The 20,589-nt window shown below is 47.0% G+C and overlaps 1 pseudogene; it reads right to left on the bottom strand.

Moving 5' to 3' along the window:
- Positions 1-16,097: 16,097 nt before the first annotated feature.
- LOC142312825 (RNA-binding protein FXR1-like) lies at positions 16,098-17,701 on the bottom strand (annotated as a pseudogene).
- Between the last annotated feature and the right edge of the window lie 2,888 nt (positions 17,702-20,589).

Genomic DNA, 20,589 nt, shown 5'->3' with positions numbered 1-20,589 from the left:
CTGCCTCCTGTGTACAAGAATATAACTACTATAATACTGCCCCCTATGTACAAGAATATAACTACTATAATACTGCCCCTATGTACAAGAACATAACTACTATAATACTGCTCCTATGTACAAGAATATAACTAGTATAATACTGCCCCTATGTACAAGAATATAACTACTATAATACTGCCCCTATGTACAAGAATCTAACTACTATAATACTGCCCCTATGTACAAGAATATAACTAGTATAATACTGCTCCTATGTATGAGAGAAACTGCTCTACTACAATTTTCTCTCATTGCTTTTTTCTTGTAGCATTCCTTGGACTGTAAGCCTCCTGTTTCTTACCAGTTGTGGCGTACATTAGGGGCCTGCAGCTAGTTAGGACTGGCCAGCGTCCAGGCCTTCTGGTAACGTTTAACAATGTGCCTGAACTTCAGCCAGACGTTCTCACTACAGATGGACAACTGGTGTGACACCGCGTCTACAAGTCAGGACTACGCTAACCATTGCCACAACTGGGGACTCTGCCAAGACGCAACCAACGCTGTACAGTAATTAGAATCGACACTCTGCTTCCGGGCGGCTACATTTATACACATCATATGCTGTCAAAGAATAAGACACCCCCATCTGCATCGTGCAGAAGAATCTATGTCTTATCACTTTAAAATAGGAAATCTCCCTATAAAGGGTTTGCCCTCTACTTGGACAGCTCCTTCTCATTCCCATGTGTGCCCCCCATAAAAAAGCCTATACTCACCTCTGGTGCTGGCTTGGTTCCAGTGATGTCGTAACTTATTGTCTCAGGGCTCACGTGACATTGTTATGACACGTGAGCCCCGCGCCCAATCAGTGCTGGCTTCTCGCTCCCACCTTCTTGCCCCCACCTTGGTCTCAAGCAAGGGGGCTCTGGGAACACGAATTCTGACATTGCTAAAACCACACCGCCACAGGAGGAGAGTATAGGCTTTTTTATGTTTAGGGGGCACGTATGGAGAACCCCTCTATTGGAAACTCCCTAGAGACCAGTTGCACTCGGTGGAGAAACCCGACAAAAAGTGTTTACTTTTACAGCAGCTCCACCACAAGTAAAATCAAGAATTACACTACATAATGCATTTTCTCACCATGTGCAGGAAATCTGGCTAATAGCTCTTGTGTGAAAAAAATATTACCAGTTGCCATTTTTATGGCTACTAAAGCGTCTCACATCGAAGGCTAGGTCAATCAATATGGCCGCACTTCCACCTTCTACTGAGATTGTCACTCATTGGTAATAGAAAATATAAATAATGCATAAGTAGACAGATTTTCCGTACTTGATAGCTTAGTGACAGAGACCTGCAGCCTTAATAAACCCTGTCATGGCCAGCCCAATCTCCAGACCTGAACCCCATTGAAAACCTCTGGAATGTAATCAAGAGGAAGATGGATAGTCACAAGCCATCAAACAAAGAACTGCTTACATTTTTGCACCAGGAGTGGCATAAAGTCACCCAAAAGCAGTGTGACAGACTGGTGGAAAGCATGCCAAGACGCATGAAAGCTGTGATTAAAAATCATGATTAACTCCACAAAATATTGATTTCTGATCTCTTCCTGAGTTAAAACATTATTAGTATTGTTGTTTCTAAATGATTATGAACTTGTTTTCTTTGCATTATTTGAGGTGTCTGAAAGCAATGCATCTGTTTGTTATTATGACCATTTCTCATTTTCAGAAAATAAATACAAACTTTTTTGCTTGGAAATTTGGAGACGTCAGTAGTTTATAGAATAAAAGAACAATTTATATTTTACTCAAAAATATACCTATAAAGGGAAAAATCAGAAAAACTGAAAATTTGGAAGTAGTCTCTTAATTTTTGCCAGAGCTGTACGTTCCCCATCCTGGTATATATGCCCCCCATCCTGGTATGTCCCCCATCCTACTAAAATATGTCCTCCATCCTGGTATATTTGCCCCCCATCCTGGTATGTGCCCCATCCTACTTAAATATGTCCTCCATCCTGGTATATATGCCCCCATCCTGGTATGTGCCCCATCCTACTAAATATGCCCCCCATCCCGGTATATATGGTCCCCCTCCTTGTATATATGTTGCTCTCCTGTGCTCCTCTTGGTATATTCTGTTCCTGTCCTGGTATATTCTATCCCCTTCCTTATAAATATGTTCCTCTTCTGGGCCCCTCCTGATATATACTGTCCATGTCCTGGTATATACTGTCCCCCTCCTGGTACATACTGTCCCCTTCCTGGTATATACTGTGCTCACCCTCCCTGGCTCCCACGTCACGCAATGTTCTCCTCTATAGCCGGCCCGCAGTGGCCAGCAGCTTTCATCAGTGTCTGTGGTATGACAATGGAAGACATCATTGTCATGTGCCGCCTCAGTCACAGGGACGCCGCTGAAAGCTACTGATTTCTGTTTGGCCGGCAGCGTGTATCACAGTGCAGGTTCTGTGCACCGTGACGCATTTCAGCTGGATATGCGGCCTCGGACACACATCCAGATGAAGCACGGGTTGGGCTGGCGGGCCCCCTGCACCCCTGGGCCCGGTCGCGGGCCACCCCTGTCCTTAGGATATTCTCTAGTAATTTCCTCACTGATCACCACAGATTCAAAAAATTCCTGAAATACTCTGTTCTCCTAAGAAAATCCTACTTGTTCCATTATATAATTCTCAGTCTATGACCTTCCTCTTTTGTCTATTCTCTATCTCACATAATGATAATGGACATGACATATTCAATTCTGGTCTCAGTAGACAGGTCACTTTCCTGACAAAATCAGTACACTCTACTTCTGCTGCTTTAGTTTTCTATAAAGCACACACAAAATGTGCTAAATCGGATTTTAATCAGGGTGGCCAGCAGAAGGCAGTATAACGTAGAAGGCCAGACATATTTGTGTCCTATGACAATGTGCACACAGGGCAGATTACACTGGACATAGCCTTGTGCCCATAAGAGGCCTCACCAATAATATATCTCTCCCTCATTCCTAGGTCACATTGTGCGTAATGACCGTCACATTCTGTATATATATAGTCCAATGTATCCACATTAGTATAATATGGACAAAAATACACGATGGCATCTATCCTTGTATGATCACGGCCACTGTCATGCTTCAGAGCTGCGCTCATATATAACCAGATACTCACTCCCTGTGAATTTATGAATTACTGAAAAGCTATGTAAACAGAATGACACAAGAGAGGCAAGAGGAGAACTTGACCCGATCTGACTTCAGGCCATCTAAGATTCTGCGAAAATATGTGTGTACCCTGCCAAGTAGTGGATGTAATAGATCCCTGGTGTTCCCGACTCTACCCCTTCATGAAAATACAAGGGATCTTTTGGTTTTGTAAAATGACAAGCTGACAAGATAATAAAATGTGGACAATTGGGGAATAGGATAATAACATTGACACTTGGTGTGCATGATAATGACACTGACACTTGGGGTACAGGATAATGACACTGACACTTGGGGTACAGGATAATGACACTGACACTTGGGGTACAGGATAATGACACTGACACTTGGGGTACAGGATAATGACACTGACACTTGGGGTACAGGATAATGACACTGACACTTGGGGTACAGGATAATGACACTGACACTTGGGGTACAGGATAATGACACTGACACTTGGGGTACAGGATAATGACACTGACACTCGGGGTACAGGATAATGAGACTGACACTCGGGGTACAGGATAATGACACTGACACTTGGGGTACAGGATAATGAGACTGACACTTGGGGTAAAGGATAATGAGACTGACACTTGGGGTAAAGGATAATGAGACTGACACTGGGGGTACAGGATAATGAGACTGACACTTGGGGTAAAGGATAATGACACTGACACTTGGGGTACAGGATAATGATACTGACACTGGGGGTACAGGATAATGACACTGACACTCGGGGTACAGGATAATGACACTGACACTTGGGGTACAGGATAATGACACTGACACTTGGGGTACAGGATAATGACACTGACACTTGGGGTACAGGATAATGACACTGACACTTGGGGTACAGGATAATGACACTGACACTTGGGGTACAGGATAATGACACTGCCACTGGGGGTACAGGATAATGACACTGACACTTGGGGTACAGGATAATGACACTGACACTTGGGGTACAGGATAATGACACTGACACTCGGCGTACAGGATAATGACACTGACACTTGGGGTACAGGATAATGACACTGACACTTGGGGTACAGGATAATGACACTGACACTTGGGGTACAGGATAATGACACTGACACTCGGGGTACAGGATAATGAGACTGACACTCGGGGTACAGGATAATGACACTGACACTTGGGGTACAGGATAATGAGACTGACACTTGGGGTACAGGATAATGAGACTGACACTTGGGGTAAAGGATAATGAGACTGACACTTGGGGTAAAGGATAATGAGACTGACACTGGGGGTACAGGATAATGAGACTGACACTTGGGGTAAAGGATAATGACACTGACACTGGGGGTACAGGATAATGACACTGACACTCGGGGTACAGGATAATGATACTGACACTTGGGGTACAGGATAATGAGACTGACACTTGGGGTAAAGGATAATGAGACTGACACTGGGGGTAAAGGATAATGACACTGACACTTGGGGTACAGGATAATGAGACTGACACTTGGGGTAAAGGATAATGACACTGACACTGGGGGTACAGGATAATGACACTGCCACTGGGGGTACAGGATAATGACACTGACACTTGGGGTACAGGATAATGACACTGACACTGGGGGTACAGGATAATGAGACTGACACTTGGGGTAAAGGATAATGACACTGACACTTGGGGTAAAGGATAATGACACTGACACTGGGGGTACAGGATAACGACGCTGACACTCGGGGTACAGGATAACGACGCTGACACTCGGGGTACAGGATAGTGATGCTGACACTTGGGGGACAGGATAATGACACTGACACTTAAGGTACAGGATAATGACACTGACACTCGGGGTACAGGATAATGACACTGACACTTGGGGTACAGGATAATGACACTGACACTCGGGGTACAGGATAATGACACTGACACTTGGGATACAGGATAATGACACTAACACTTGGGGTACAGGATAATGACACTGACACTTGGGGTACAGGATAATGACACTGACACTTGGGGTACAGGATAATGACACTGACACTTGGGATACAGGATAATGACACTGACACTTGGGGTACAGGATAATGACGCTGACACTGGGGTACAGGATAATGACACTGACACTGGGGTACAGGATAATGACACTGACACTTGGGGTACAGGATAATGACACTGACACTGGGGGTACAGGATAATGACACTGACACTTAAGGTACAGGATAATGACGCTGACACTTGGGGTACAGGATAATGACACTGACACTGGGGGTACAGGATAATGACACTGACACTTGGGGTACAGGATAATGACACTGACACTGGGGGTACAGGATAATGACTCTGACACTTGGGGTACAGGATAATGACACTGACACTTGGGGTACAGGATAATGACACTGACACTTGGGGTACAGGATAATGACACTGACACTGGGGGTACAGGATAATGACACTGACACTTGGGGTACAGGATAATGACACTGACACTTGGGGTACAGGATAATGACACTGACACTTGGGGTACAGGGTAATGTCACTGACACTTGGGGTACAGGATAATGACACTGACACTGGGGTTACAGGATAATGACACTGACACTTGGGGTACAGGATAATGACACTGACACTTGGGGTACAGGATAATGACACTGACACTGGGGGTACAGGATAATGACACTGACACTTGGGGTACAAGATAATGACACTGACACTGGGGTTACAGGATAATGACACTGACACTTGGGGTACAGGATAATGACACTGACACTTGGGGTACAGGATAATGACACTGACACTGGGGTTACAGGATAATGACACTGACACTGGGGGTACAGGATAATGACACTGACACTTGGGGTACAGGATAATGACACTGACACTGGGGTTACAGGATAATGACACTGACACTTGGGGTACAGGATAATGACACTGACACTGGGGTTACAGGATAATGACACTGACACTTGGGGTACAGGATAATGACAATGACACTTGGGGTACAGGATAATGACACTGACACTTAAGGTACAGGATAATGACACTGACACTTGGGGTACAGGATAATGACGCTGACACTTGGGGTATAGGATAATGACACTGACACTCGGGGTACAGGATAATGACACTGACACTTGAGGTACAGGATAATGACACTGACACTCGGGATACAGGATAATGACACTGACACTGGGGTACAGGATAATGACACTGACACTTGGGATGCAGGATAATGACACTGACACTTGGGGTACAGGATAATGACACTGACACTTGGGGTACAGGATAATGACACTGACACTTGGGGTACAGGATAATGACACTGACACTTGGGGTACAAGATAATGACACTGACACTTGGGGTATAGGATAATGACACTGACACTGGGGGTACAGGATAATGACACTGACACTCGGGGTACAGGATAATGACACTGACACTTGGGGTACAGGATAATGACACTGACACTTGGGGTACAGGATAATGACACTGACACTGGGGTTACAGGATAATGACACTGACACTTGGGGTACAGGATAATGACACTGACACTGGGGTTACAGGATAATGACACTGACACTTGGGGTACAGGATAATGACACTGACACTGGGGGTACAGGATAATGACACTGACACTTGGGGTACAGGATAATGACACTGACACTGGGGTTACAGGATAATGACACTGACACTTGGGGTACAGGATAATGACACTGACACTGGGGTTACAGGATAATGACACTGACACTTGGGGTACAGGATAATGACAATGACACTTGGGGTACAGGATAATGACACTGACACTTAAGGTACAGGATAATGACACTGACACTTGGGGTACAGGATAATGACGCTGACACTTGGGGTACAGGATAATGACACTGACACTGGGGGTACAGGATAATGACACTGACACTTGAGGTACAGGATAATGACACTGACACTCGGGATACAGGATAATGACACTGACACTTGGGATGCAGGATAATGACACTGACACTTGGGGTACAGGATAATGACACTGACACTTGGGGTACAGGATAATGACACTGACACTTGAGGTACAGGATAATGACACTGACACTCGGGATACAGGATAATGACACTGACACTTGGGATGCAGGATAATGACACTGACACTTGGGGTACAGGATAATGACACTGACACTTGGGGTACAGGATAATGACACTGACACTTGGGGTACAGGATAATGACACTGACACTTGGGGTACAAGATAATGACACTGACACTTGGGGTATAGGATAATGACACTGACACTGGGGGTACAGGATAATGACACTGACACTCGGGGTACAGGATAATGACACTGACACTTGGGGTACAGGATAATGACACTGACACTTGGGGTACAGGATAATGACACTGATACTTGGGGTACAGGATAATGACACTGACACTGGGGTTACAGGATAATGACACTGACACTTGGGGTACAAGATAATGACACTGACACTTGGGGTATAGGATAATGACACTGACACTTGGGGTACAGGATAATGACACTGACACTTGGGGTACAGGATAATGACACTGACACTTGGGGTACAGGATAATGACATTGACACTTGGGGTACAGGATAATGACACTGACACTTGGGGTACAGGATAATGACACTGACACTTGGGGTACAGGATAATGACACTGACACTGGAGGTACAGGATAATGACACTGACATTTGGGGTACAGGATAATGACACTGACACTGGGGTTACAGGATAATGACACTGACACTTGGGGTACAGGATAATGACACTGACACTTGGGGTACAGGATAATGACACTGACACTGGGGTTACAGGATAATGACACTGACACTTGGGGTACAGGATAATGACAATGACACTTGGGATACAGGATAATGACACTGACACTTGGGGTACAGGATAATGACACTGACACTGGGGGTACAGGATAATGACAATGACACTTGGGGTACAGGATAATGACAATGACACTTAAGGTACAGGATAATGACGCTGACACTTGGGGTACAGGATAATGACGCTGACACTGGGGGTACAGGATAATGACACTGACACTTGGGGTACAGGATAATGACACTGACACTTGGGGTACAGGATAATGACACTGACACTGGGGTTACAGGATAATGACACTGACACTTGGGGTACAGGATAATGACACTGACACTGGGGGTACAGGATAATGACACTGACACTTGGGGTACAGGATAATGACACTGACACTTGGGGTACAGGATAATGACACTGACACTGGGGGTACAGGATAATGACACTGACACTTGGGGTACAGGATAATGACAATGACACTTGGGATACAGGATAATGACACTGACACTTGGGGTACAGGATAATGACACTGACACTGGGGGTACAGGATAATGACAATGACACTTGGGGTACAGGATAATGACAATGACACTTGAGGTACAGGATAATGACACTGACACTTGGGGTACAGGATAATGACACTGACACTTGGGGTACAGGATAATGACACTGACACTTGGGATACAGGATAGTGATGCTGACACTTGGGGGACAGGATAATGACGCTGACACTGGGGTACAGGATAATGACAATGACACTTGGGGTACAGGATAATGACAATGACACTTGGGATACAGGATAATGACACTGACACTTGGGGTACAGGATAATGACACTGACACTTGGGGTACAGGATAATGACAATGACACTTGGGATACAGGATAATGACACTGACACTTGGGGTACAGGATAATGACGCTGACACTGGGGGTACAGGATAATGACACTGACACTTGGGGTACAGGATAATGACACTGACACTTGAGGTACAGGATAATGACACTGACACTTGGGGTACAGGATAATGACACTGACACTTGGGGTACAGGATAATGACACTGACACTTGGGGGACAGGATAATGACGCTGACACTGGGGTACAGTATAATGACACTGACACTGGGGTACAGGATAATGACACTGACACTGGGGTACAGGATAATGACACTGACACTGGGGGTACAGGATAATGACTCTGACACTTGGGGTACAGGATAATGACACTGACACTTGGGGTACAGGATAATGACACTGACACTTGGGGTACAGGATAATGACACTGACACTTGGGGTACAGGATAATGATACTGACACTTGGGGTACAGGATAATGGCACTGACACTGGGGGTACAGGATAATGACACTGACACTTGGGGTACAAGATAATGACACTGAGACTGGGGGTACAGGATAATGACACTGACACTCGGGGTACAGGATAATGACACTGACACTTGGGGTACAGGATAATGACACTGACACTGGGGGTACAGGATAATGACACTGACACTTGGGGTACAAGATAATGACACTGAGACTGGGGGTACAGGATAATGACACTGACACTTGGGGTACAGGATAATGACACTGACACTGGGGTTACAGGATAATGACACTGACACTTGGGGTACAGGATAATGACACTGACACTTGGGGTACAGGATAATGACAATGACACTTGGGGTACAGGATAATGACACTGACACTTGGGGTACAGGATAATGACACTGACACTTGGGGTACAGGATAATGACACTGACACTCGGGGTACAGGATAATGACACTGACACTCGGGGTACAGGATAATGACACTGACACTTGGGGTACAGGATAATGACACTGACACTTGGGGTACAGGATAATGACACTGACACTCGGGGTACAGGATAATGACACTGACACTTGGGGTACAGAATAATGACACTGACACTTGGGGTACAGGATAATGACACTGACACTCGGGGTACAGGATAATGACACTGACACTCGGGGTACAGGATAATGACGCTGACACTTGGGGTACAGGATAATGACACTGACACTGGGGTTACAGGATAATGACACTGACACTTGGGGTACAGGATAATGACAATGACACTTGGGGTACAGGATAATGACACTGACACTGGGGGTACAGGATAATGACAATGACACTTGGGGTACAGGATAATGACAATGACACTTGGGGTACAGGATAATGACACTGACACTCGGGGTACAGGATAATGACACTGACACTGGGGGTACAGGATAATGACACTGACACTTGGGGTACAGGATAATGACACTGACACTGGGGGTACAGGATAATGACACTGACACTTGGGGTACAGGATAATGACACTGGCACTGGGGGTACAGGATAATGACACTGACACTTGGGGTACAGGATAATGACACTGACACTCGGGGTACAGGATAATGACACTGACACTCGGGGTACAGGATAATGACGCTGACACTTGGGGTACAGGATAATGACACTGACACTGGGGTTACAGGATAATGACACTGACACTTGGGGTACAGGATAATGACAATGACACTTGGGGTACAGGATAATGACACTGACACTGGGGGTACAGGATAATGACAATGACACTTGGGGTACAGGATAATGACAATGACACTTGGGGTACAGGATAATGACACTGACACTCGGGGTACAGGATAATGACACTGACACTGGGGGTACAGGATAATGACACTGACACTTGGGGTACAGGATAATGACACTGACACTGGGGGTACAGGATAATGACACTGACACTTGGGGTACAGGATAATGACACTGGCACTGGGGGTACAGGATAATGACACTGACACTTGGGGTACAGGATAATGACACTGACACTTGGGGTACAGGATAATGACACTGACACTGGGGTTACAGGATAATGACACTGACACTTGGGGTACAGGATAATGACAATGACACTTGGGATACAGGATAATGACACTGACACTTGGGGTACAGGATAATGACACTGACACTGGGGGTACAGGATAATGACAATGACACTTGGGGTACAGGATAATGACAATGACACTTAAGGTACAGGATAATGACGCTGACACTTGGGGTACAGGATAATGACGCTGACACTGGGGGTACAGGATAATGACACTGACACTGGGGGTACAGGATAATGACTCTGACACTTGGGGTACAGGATAATGACACTGACACTTGGGGTACAGGATAATGACACTGACACTTGGGGTACAGGATAATGACACTGACACTGGGGGTACAGGATAATGACACTGACACTTGGGGTACAGGATAATGACACTGACACTTGGGGTACAGGATAATGACACTGACACTTGGGGTACAGGGTAATGTCACTGACACTTGGGGTACAGGATAATGACACTGACACTGGGGTTACAGGATAATGACACTGACACTTGGGGTACAGGATAATGACACTGACACTTGGGGTACAGGATAATGACACTGACACTGGGGGTACAGGATAATGACACTGACACTTGGGGTACAAGATAATGACACTGACACTTGGGGTATAGGATAATGACACTGACACTGGGGGTACAGGATAATGACACTGACACTTGGGGTACAGGATAATGACACTGACACTGGGGTTACAGGATAATGACACTGACACTTGGGGTACATGATAATGACACTGACACTGGGGTTACAGGATAATGACACTGACACTTGGGGTACAGGATAATGACAATGACACTTGGGGTACAGGATAATGACACTGACACTTAAGGTACAGGATAATGACACTGACACTTGGGGTACAGGATAATGACGCTGACACTTGGGGTATAGGACAATGACACTGACACTGGGGGTACAGGATAATGACACTGACACTTGAGGTACAGGATAATGACACTGACACTGGGGTACAGGATAATGACACTGACACTTGGGATGCAGGATAATGACACTGACACTTGGGGTACAGGATAATGACACTGACACTGGGGGTACAGGATAATGACACTGACACTTGGGGTACAGGATAATGACACTGACACTTGGGGTACAGGATAATGACACTGACACTGGGGGTACAGGATAAGGACACTGACACTGGGGGTACAGGATAAGGACACTGACACTGGGGGTACAGGATAATGACACTGACACTTGGGGTACAAGATAATGACACTGACACTTGGGGTATAGGATAATGACACTGACACTGGGGGTACAGGATAATGACACTGACACTTGGGGTACAGGATAATGACACTGACACTTGGGGTACAGGATAATGACACTGACACTGGGGTTACAGGATAATGACACTGACACTTGGGGTACAGGATAATGACATTGACACTTGGGGTACAGGATAATGACAATGACACTTGGGGTACAGGATAATGACACTGACACTTGGGGTACAGGATAATGACACTGACACTGGGGGTACAGGATAATGACACTGACACTTGGGGTACAAGATAATGACACTGACACTTGGGGTATAGGATAATGACACTGACATTTGGGGTACAGGATAATGACACTGACACTGGGGTTACAGGATAATGACACTGACACTTGGGGTACAGGATAATGACACTGACACTTGGGGTACAGGATAATGACACTGACACTGGGGTTACAGGATAATGACACTGACACTTGGGGTACAGGATAATGACAATGACACTTGGGATACAGGATAATGACACTGACACTTGGGGTACAGGATAATGACACTGACACTGGGGGTACAGGATAATGACAATGACACTTGGGGTACAGGATAATGACAATGACACTTAAGGTACAGGATAATGACGCTGACACTTGGGGTACAGGATAATGACGCTGACACTGGGGGTACAGGATAATGACACTGACACTTGGGGTACAGGATAATGACACTGACACTTGGGGTACAGGATAATGACACTGACACTGGGGTTACAGGATAATGACACTGACACTTGGGGTACAGGATAATGACACTGACACTTGGGATACAGGATAATGACACTGACACTTGGGGTACAGGATAATGACACTGACACTGGGGGTACAGGATAATGACAATGACACTTGGGGTACAGGATAATGACAATGACACTTAAGGTACAGGATAATGACGCTGACACTTGGGGTACAGGATAATGACGCTGACACTGGGGGTACAGGATAATGACACTGACACTTGGGGTACAGGATAATGACACTGACACTTGAGGTACAGGATAATGACACTGACACTTGGGGTACAGGATAATGACACTGACACTTGGGGTACAGGATAATGACACTGACACTTGGGATACAGGATAGTGATGCTGACACTTGGGGTACAGGATAATGACGCTGACACTGGGGTACAGTATAATGACACTGACACTGGGGTACAGGATAATGACACTGACACTGGGGTACAGGATAATGACGCTGACACTGGGGTACAGTATAATGACACTGACACTGGGGTACAGGATAATGACACTGACACTGGGGTACAGGATAATGACACTGACACTGGGGGTACAGGATAATGACTCTGACACTTGGGGTACAGGATAATGACACTGACACTTGGGGTACAGGATAATGACACTGACACTTGGGGTACAGGATAATGACACTGACACTTGGGGTACAGGATAATGATACTGACACTTGGGGTACAGGATAATGGCACTGACACTGGGGGTACAGGATAATGACACTGACACTTGGGGTACAAGATAATGACACTGAGACTGGGGGTACAGGATAATGACACTGACACTCGGGGTACAGGATAATGACACTGACACTTGGGGTACAGGATAATGACACTGACACTGGGGGTACAGGATAATGACACTGACACTTGGGGTACAAGATAATGACACTGAGACTGGGGGTACAGGATAATGACACTGACACTTGGGGTACAGGATAATGACACTGACACTCGGGGTACAGGATAATGACGCTGACACTTGGGGTACAGGATAATGACACTGACACTGGGGTTACAGGATAATGACACTGACACTTGGGGTACAGGATAATGACAATGACACTTGGGGTACAGGATAATGACACTGACACTGGGGGTACAGGATAATGACAATGACACTTGGGGTACAGGATAATGACAATGACACTTGGGGTACAGGATAATGACACTGACACTCGGGGTACAGGATAATGACACTGACACTTGGGGTACAGGATAATGACACTGACACTGGGGGTACAGGATAATGACACTGACACTGGGGGTACAGGATAATGACACTGACACTTGGGGTACAGGATAATGACACTGGCACTGGTGGTACAGGATAATGACACTGACACTTGGGGTACAGGATAATGACAATGACACTTGGGGTACAGGATAATGACACTGACACTTGGGGTACAGGATAATGACACTGACACTTGGGGTACAGGATAATGACACTGACACTTGGGGTACAGGATAATGATACTCACATCATTGGACCTATTAAATTGCAGTTGCCTAGAATGCTGTGCTGACGATACTGGCGCAGAAATGAGCAATGCCCTGGTTTGGCTACCACAGATGACTGGACTAGATGCCGGGCCAACCATTTCTGTTCTATTCTAATAAAGACTCATATGTGCCAACACTCTTTTTATCAATGTCAACATGCAGGTACAGAAATTTCTTCCAAAATGTTTTATTACATTCCAATCACATGTGTCCCTTAATTTATTATGTAGTGATAGTTCACTTACTTCACGTGATGGGGGTCCCTGCATCTCAGAGGTACCACACAGGAAAGTCCAATGGTTTATTTGCCATACATAAACCTCTAAAATGGAACATAACCGAAATACGGATTTAAAGTCTGTTATCACACAGTACCCCCACACAGGTTTGGATACAGAAGCAACCCAGTATCTTTCAGAAGCAAGAGACATTGCAGCCCTCCATACACTGACCAGATGAAGTGGACCCCTCTTCTCCCAGGGGGTCCCTTCAGAGAGGCTTTAATACCTCTTTTCACAGTTGAGCAGCCTCTTCACACTGACTCCTGTCAGTCCACACTCTCGCTGCGGCTGCTTCTCACAGACTGCCATGTGCCAAACAAACAGTCTCATTATACTGACTGAGACCCAGGTCTGTAGATAGCCTGACCCACCAATCACTCGAGCTATCTGTAAACTTGGCCCTTTGAATACTTAAACAAAACCATGTGGCACTACAACTACCAGAATGGACCTCCAGGTTTGCACCACTTGTGTGGTGCATTCCTACTATTTACAATGTAGCCAGTCACCATATTACACATACCCCCAAGCCTAAAGCCATGGTTCTTGGCACCATTGCTTTCCGGACCAGAGAATCTTCTCTGTTGACTTTAGGTTTCAGCCACTTTGTCAGACCTCTCTCTCCATGACTGTCTCCAACAGTTAGGGGGGCTTTACACATTGCTACATCGCTTCCGAAATCTCGTCGGGGTCACGTCGCTAGTGACGCACATCCGGCGCCGGTAGCGACATCGCAACGTGTAAATCCTAGGTGCGACGATGAACAGATGAACGATCGCAAAAGCGTCGAAAATCGTTGATCTGTGTAGCGTCGTTCATTTCCATAATGTCGGGTCGACCGCAGGTACGATGTTGTTTGTCGTTCCTGCAGCTCCACATATCGCTGTGTGTAAACCCGCAGGAGCGACAAACATCTCCTTACCTGCGTCCCGACGGCAATGCGGAAGGGAGAAGGTGGGCGGGATGTTATTTTCCGCTCATCTCCGCCCCTCCGCTTCTATTGGACGGCCGATTAGTGACGTCGCTGTGACGCCGAACGCACCTCCCCCTTGAAGGATGGATAGTTCAGCAGTCACAGCGACGTCGCCGAGCAGGTATGTGCTTGTGAAGCTGGCGTAGCGATAATGTTCACTATGGCAGCAATCACCACATATCGCATGTGCGACGGGGGCAGGTACTATCGCGCTCGGCATCGCTAGTCGATGCTATCGATGTCGCAACGTGTAAAGTACCCCTTAGTGTGGTAGTGAGACTCATTTATAGTCAAAACTACAGTCCGGTATGACTCTTGAGTTATCTAATGCACTACAGGAACTACTGTCTGGGTTTCCCTAACATCGAGCTGACAGAAGATTTGCCACTTTTAGATCCTCTGCATTCTCTTATTGTAGATCTATTTTGACCTCCTCTTCGAGGGTGTCTGTTGCTTGTGACATCCAAAGCAACACATTTACCAGGTAGACCACAGTTTTCCTTCTCTGGGCCTTGTCGTGAAAGCGGTCGCCTTCTCATACCAACTTGACAAAGTTGTTCCGTAATCCTGCGCCCTTCCAGATTCAGTTGCCTCAGTTCGTCAATGTATCCGAGGCGATATTCTAGGAGAGCCCGTAGATTTTCAACACAATATTTTGTTCCCACAACGACAAATGGAACCATACCAACTTCACAAGGTATCTTGGCTTCATTATGATCATCAATTCTCACTCGTCACACCGGACTTATCCACAATCTCCTGAATGATTTTTCCATTATATCCAATAACTTTCCCAACAAGATTTCTGGGCACCTGGATGAAATCTTCCACAAATTCAAAACAACTTTGAGTTTTCTTGACTGCTTTTCCGCTCTCCCCATAAATTTGAAATGTTCCACTGTCTTCTTCCAATTTGATAGCTGTAACACTCGGAATCTTCCTGGCTTGCTGAACATTATTTCTCAATGCTCATATTGCAAGCCCAATTAACTGTTTCTTCACTACAACCACTTCTTGAAATGCTTCTATCAGCTGCTAGCTATGCTTTAAGCGTATGGCGGTTTCTTCCTTCTTTAAGTGATCATTCATTTCGTATGAACACATTGTAAATGCATATCACTTAGGATAGCCACCCGGTTTTCTGTGGTTTCACTTCCAAACCATACCACCAATCAAGTAGCACCTGGGGCGAAGTAGACTTTACCCAGCTCCTACGGCCTTCCTAAAGTTTTCATGCACACACTTCTCTCAAGTCTTTGGGCACATCCATCATGCACTTAAAGACTGAACAGATTTCTTTACCATTACGGCCATCGGACCATTACTTGGGTCTTTCACACCCATCTTCCTCTTCTTTTCTTACTAAAGGCTCCCCCTTTTGAGCTACATTCTGTTCAGGTTGAGCCACAGCCTCAGAGCCTTTGAGTTTTTTGTCACTTTTGACCTCAGGTTTCTCATTCTTCTGAGCCAAATCAATCTCTATGTCTTCAGTCTTGGTGTTATCAGCAGGTTCAGTCAAGCTCTCAGCTCCTGATGAGACATCTAGCTTAGACTTCACTTCCTCAGTGGCTCTCTGCACTTCACTGGTTTTCTTGCACTCCATCTCTTCAACCTCAGGTTCTATGGCTTCAACAGTTTTGCCGCTGTTCTCACTGTCAACCATCTCAACACTAGGTGGATCACCGGTCTGCTCACCATGACCTTTGTGGATTTTTCCTCCACTAACACTCTTCAAGATTTCATCTTCTTCAGCGTTCTCGCCCGACAGATCATCAGTTTAATGCTTAGTAATCGAAGGGGCCACCACCACTACTTCATCGGTCAGCTCCTTTTCCACGATTTCACCCTGCTGAATTCTGTCATCACAATATGTTTTCTCCAATTCCACTTTCTCTTGCAGGACATTATTGTCTGCCTCTACACCAGCGGTTGTTACTGGCAACATGTGTTCCTGAACAAGGTACTCAACCTTCTCTGCACACTCACATGCTGCAACTTGTTCCACCTCTCGGTGCTTACCACGACTCCAACGTCAGGAGGACGAGTTACCTTTCGTACTCATCGCTTCCTCACTCTCACTACACATTCTTGACACTTTACTAGAGTAAAGCGGGCTTTACACGCTACGATATATCTAACGAGATGTCGGTGTGGTCACGTCGTAAGTGACGCACATCCGGCATCGTTACTGATATCGTCGCGTGTGACAGCTATGAACGAGCAGAAATACTCACGTTCTCGTTCATCGCTGATGTGATGCCCTGGACTAGCCAGGTAGTCACAGGTAGGCCCTTGCACAAACACCCTTCCCCTAAAAGGTATCAGCAGCCAACCTAAAAACCCTGAGTCACCCCTCTCAGGTCTTGACGTTCACACCCGGGGTGGAGCTAGGCAGTTGGCCATGCACACCGAAGAGTTTGGATAGCCTGAGGCGGGAAAAACACACAGTTCAGTTAGGAGAGAAGAGTGGAGTAGTTGGAAAGGAGTAACGTCTGTCAGGGATCTGGGTAGGAGCCCGGATACCCTGTGGCCAGGAGGCAGACGGTTTTGGCCGCCTGCAGGAGCCGGGAAGACAGCCGGTAGAACCGTCAGGGACCGGGACAGGGTAGTGGCCCGCCGGTACCGAACGGAGAACCAAACGGAAACCGGAACACCAGGAGGGGTACTCAGAACCAGTACGAGGCCCAGAAGCCACTGGACCGAGTCGAATTCACTGATTAGGGTCTGGACCTTAGGTTCTTTCCCGCCCAAGTCCCGACTGAAGGCTACAGCCCAACGAGGGGGATAGAAAGCCACCGCCCAGGCATAGAGATCCCACGGGCCAGCGTCTGCGGGCAAACAGGCTCCCCGACATCCACTAGCCGGGGAGCGGACTCCCGTCGCTGAAGCGAAGGAAGTCAGCATTCTACTACAGAGGTGCAGGAGAAAGGCGGGAACCACCAACCTGAGTAAGGGGCAAAGTGCAGCCTGCTGTGGGCACCGACCACCATCCTTTTGGTTTACCAGAGACTCCGGTGTATTTATAATAGTGAGTACAACAGTGCCCTCGGGCAGCGCATCGCACCGCACCATCCCGCCCGCACCTCACAACCACCGGTTCCTGGGATCATCACCCCCTGTCCACAGAGGGGTCAACACCAGGCTGCACAACACCGTCCCCGGGAGCCTAGTTAACGGCAGCGGTGGTGTCCACATTCACCACAACCCATGAGTGGCGTCACAAACTTAACCTCCAAACAACCGCGGCCCCGGCCGTGAACCTCCCCACCGAACACCACCCCCCACGTAGCGCCAGCATCCCTTCAGAGCGACGTGACCCCCGGGTCCGGGAGGAACTCGAGCCACCCACCGACGAGCCCGGATCCGAGCGGCTCGGCAGCCGGCCGAACCCCGGGGCGGTACACTAATACGTCACTCATTTTCTAAATATCGCACGTCCTGTTGTTCATTGTACCCGGGGCAGCACACATCGCTGTGTGTGACACCCCGGGAACGATGAACACCGCTTCCCGCCGGCAATGCTGAAGGAAGGAGGTGGGCGGGATGTTTACGTCCCACTCATCTCCGCCCCTCCGCTTCTATTGGCTGGCCGCTGTGTGACGTCGCTGTGACGCTGAATGTCCCTCCCCCTTCAAGAAGTGGATGTTCGCCGGGGTCGTTTGGAAGGTAAGTGCGTGTGACAGGGGGTTACAGCATTGTGCGACACGGGCAACAAATTGCCCGTGCCACATAAACGATGGGGGCAGGTGCGATCGCAAATGCGATCGCACTGCATATTGAAACGTGAAACCAGGCTTTACAGTATTCACTAGCGGTATCGTCCCTCCCTCTTGTATTCTGGACCAACATGTCCCCACTTAACCAGGTGTTGGCTCCCTTTTCTGGAACTACCTTCTTTTTAAGGATCACAGTATCGTTTATTCCTTTAAAGGAAACCTGTCACCAGTTTTATCAGTATTGAATCAAAAGTAGCACCTTCTGCAGCTCCTGTGTTGCATTCTATTAAGGTGCACCTTGTTCCCTGACTTCCCTTGCAGACCCGAGAAATACCTTTATAAAATCTGCCGCCACATATGTAAATGAACCATTCTGGTGAGATGGGTGTCCTTTTCTTGGTTGGATGGGCGTCCTCGTTTTCGACTCTTGTCCCTCCTTTTGCCGCTTTTTGCCGTCTTCCTTTGATGATTGACGTGGATGACACCTCCGTCATTATCAACGTAGCTAGGCTAAATCGCGTGCATGCGCAGTTATTTCTGGTTCGCGCAGGCGCTCTTCGCTCTGTCCCATTGCGGGCAGACCCAAAAACATAGCTGCGCTTGCGCGAGCCGGTGAGCTCTCTGCACAGGCGCGAGATTGTGAGAAAGCTCACCGGCTCGCGCAAGTTCACCTACATTTTCGGCTCTGCCCGCAATGGGGTACAGCGAAGTGTGCCTGCGCGAACTGGGAATGACTGCGAAGGCATGGAAGTTTGCCCAGTAGGTAGAGGATGATGGAGGCATCATCCATGTCAGTCATCAAAGGTGGACGGTGAACAGTGGCAGATTTTATAAAGGTATTTCTGGGGTCTGCAAGGGGAGTCAGGAAACAAGGTGCACCTTCATAGAATGCAGCCCAGGAGCTGCAGAAGGTGCTACTTTTGGTTTAACACTCAAAAAACTGGTGACAGGTTCCCTTTAAGCATCAAGGTGTTAAGTTGGGAACGTCCATCCTTTTCTTTCGTCACCAGTAACTTAGGACTGTCAAACGTAGGAGCACTACTCTGCCTCATTACATACATATTCCACAAGTATCCCCTTTAGCCTTCTGCTGTGCTCAAGCTTCAATTGGGCCGCT

Source organism: Anomaloglossus baeobatrachus, chromosome 5 (genome assembly GCF_048569485.1).
Source record: "Anomaloglossus baeobatrachus isolate aAnoBae1 chromosome 5, aAnoBae1.hap1, whole genome shotgun sequence".
Lineage (NCBI taxonomy): Eukaryota > Metazoa > Chordata > Amphibia > Anura > Aromobatidae > Anomaloglossus > Anomaloglossus baeobatrachus.
This window is presented reverse-complemented; position numbering and strand designations above follow the sequence as displayed.